This window comes from Trachymyrmex cornetzi, unplaced genomic scaffold (assembly GCF_001594075.2).
Source record: "Trachymyrmex cornetzi isolate Tcor2-1 unplaced genomic scaffold, Tcor1.1 scaffold1969, whole genome shotgun sequence".
NCBI lineage: Eukaryota > Metazoa > Arthropoda > Insecta > Hymenoptera > Formicidae > Trachymyrmex > Trachymyrmex cornetzi.
In genome coordinates, this window is record NW_017296601.1 from 79,681 (window position 1) to 83,096 (window position 3,416).

Sequence of the window (3,416 nt, forward strand, 5' to 3'; positions counted from 1 at the left end):
GTTAGGTTGTGACCGAACCTTGATTAATAATCTTACCATTCGGTCCCCTGTTGTCTCATTGTCTACGGTTGCCACTCCTTTTTACCTCCAAAGGAGAAGGAAATCAATCATCTGCAAAGTTCCCTCTTTGATCGTCTCGTCGCGGTCCATCAGCAATCCGCTCCGATCTCTTATATTGGTAACACAGGATAGGTTTTATAATAATTTGCAGTGGTAATTGCAGGAAACTCATCACAACTTTATTAGTCGTAGCACATTCTTGTTTCGTTTACAGACTCTCTTCGAACGACGCGCAGTTACTTTTCGCCTGCCGCCCACATTACATTTCACTCATCGCATCACATAACTCGGCACACAAGCCTATATTCATCAATCATACTTCGTTACTCTATCCGGCGAATCGCCTATAATCTTCGGCATCACAAGCCGGCACTAAATTCTTTTCTTCGTTACAACTTTCCCGATTTGGCACACAGGCCTACTATATCAATAACGTTATTTCACATTTCTCACGACGAACAGCCTACTTTCAAAATTCCCGGCGAACAGCCTATTTTAAATATCCCGGCGAACTCCCTATTATATTAATCACGGCGAATAGCCAACTTAAAATATACCGGCGAACAGCCAACAGCCGCCTATATAATTACGAACAAGCCCCGGCAAAAATGCCATTTAAAATACTCCCGGCAAATCCCCAATTTTAATATCCCGGCGAAAAAGCCATTTTTAATACTCCCGGCAAAATGCCTATTATATTAATCACGGCGAATAGCCAACTTAAAATATACCGGCGAACAGCCAACAGCCGCCTATATAATTACGAACAAGCCCCGGCAAAAATGCCATTTAAAATACTCCCGGCAAATGCCTCGATTCGCTCCGCGCTCTCGCTTATATTACCTATGCTCCCTTCTCTCGTGCTCTATCCTCTCTATACGACTTGCGCACTGAACGCGCTCGCAACGTTATTCGTTTACTACTCATTACGCCGCTCCATATATTTCCTGCACTTTTATTGCATTATATTAGTTTTTATTTAACGCTTTTCTTTATTTTCAGGTACACCATACAACTGGAAATGCAGCCGCTGATCTTCTCCCGCTGGAGTTACAGGTAAGTATCGCTAATTATTAATCCATTCTTTATTTACAGGTCATCAACTTATCGACTACATTCCCACTTATCTATATACACTATACATATTACATACTATCGGTCGATCTCACGCTACTTAATTCTATCGGTACGGTAACAGTAATTTAATCACTTCCGGTTATCGGATCGGTCTGAAATTTACACAGTACATTCTGTCGGTGTTATCTAGCACAATGACGGTCGGTTATTCCGATCCCTCAACTTTCATTTATCTTAATTATCAATAGTAATTACCGACACTCGGTATATCAATTGACTCAAAACTTAATTACATAGCCTTCAATTTAAGGTTCAATAAGGTAACAATGGTGGCTTTTCCCGATCCGTTTACTTTTATCTTTACATGACAATAATTTACCGACACTCGGTATATCAATCAATTCTAAATTCTTACTACTGTTTTATCTACTGTTTAATTAAGCAATGACGGTGGCTTTTCCGAATCCGTCAACTTTTACTTACACACACACACACACACACACACACAATAACCGTTTTACATAATCATCCGATATAATTATTCAATCATTATACATCTGTTCTATTTCCGTTTAGGTTCCTTATTGATATAACGGTCGCTTTTCGTAATCCGCTCACTCAACATACGCAATACCAGTTTTTTATTAACTACCCGTTATATTCGGTACGCTCTAATAATATCACTCATTCCGCTTAACGCTACTCTTTAACATTACGGTTCAATATTTCTCAATTCTCTATACTTATTTCTAATAACGATAATTTATGATCACTCGATATATGTGGTGATCCCATATTTTACCGACATTCTTAATTCATGTCTAAATGAAACACTACGGTCGCCTTTTGCGATCCGCCAACATTAATTGTTACTTAACAACTTTATATGATCACCCGGTATACGCGATGACTCATAAGTACTTATTCTCCGTCTAACAATAATACTATTAACATTCACGGTGGCTTTACTTGATATACTGCTTCTAACTATTTCATAACACTTTTTCTTAATCACCCGGTATAATCTAGAATCCGTTAATATTTTTAATCAACTCTATTAATCCCATTATTGACTCTGACGGTCAGTTTATTCGACAATAATTCTGATTCACTTTATATCTATTTACTTTCAACACTTTGATATTTTCTCGTCACCCGTTATATAATTACTCATCTTTATAATCACCGTATTTACGGTTTTGTGGCCTTAAGGGCTTCTAATAACTATTTACACCTATTTCTAATCTTAATGCTATTCTTAACTCTAAATAATTACTTCTAGGTACTTTTTCTTTTTCTTTCATATTTTCATTCTACTCGCGAACTATTTCTATTTTTAATACTAATTTTACTCTGTAATCTAATTATCACTATTAAATCACTCTATTTGCATTTTATTTACATGTCTGCTTTGTACTCTACCTTTCCATCTTTACTGGTTGGCGACATCGATCCGGGGATGAAGCCGGTGCGTAGCCTCCGGTTTCATGGTTAGGTTCAAAATTCCAAGAGCTCAACACCCACTCAAATACAAAGTCTCCGGCCCTGATCCCAGTTGGCAGCTTTGCAAGCGATGACGCTCGTCTCACCCCAGCTGTCCTCTCCGTCCTCTCAATCTCCTCTCACGAATCCCTCGGTAGTCTGTGGCTTCGCACCCTGATTTGGCGACAGCAATCTCGCACTTCCCTCACAAGATACGGCTCGCTCGTCCACAGAAAGAGTGAGGCCCGGGAGCTCCCGGCGGATTCTCGCAGGCTGCTTAGCGCTCCCCTCCCTGCGGGGGAGGTAGTCACGCTGATTGGCTTCCGCGTGTCACGGAATCCGCGCGTGCCGTGCAGGCCCGCGCGGCTTTGAATCCTGGCTCATACGAGCGCGCAATGAATGTCCCTGTCAAGGGTGGCGCTTTGCTCACGGCCCCCGCACTTCCTGGCCTGGCGGAGTAGATCGGGATGTATTTCCTTCTCGCTCCCCGTCGGGGCCCTATGCTCCCGACGAACGTCCTTCCGGCCCCTCAAGGGTGGTCGGAAATTCTGGCCTCCTCCGATGGTCTGCAAGGGGTGCATGGTGAAAGTATGGTTCCTTTCGTGTGCGACAGCGGTTACGAGCAATGATATAAAATAATACAACCTACTTGTCCGGGCTCCCGGATGCGCGTCCTTCTCTCTTAGCTTCTTCGGCATTCCTTCCAATCCCGTCCTTCTTCGATTTTCCTTCCAAGGGTGGCGGACGAGACGGCACGATGATAAAATGGGATTTCACAGCAGCTGCCGAGCCTGATC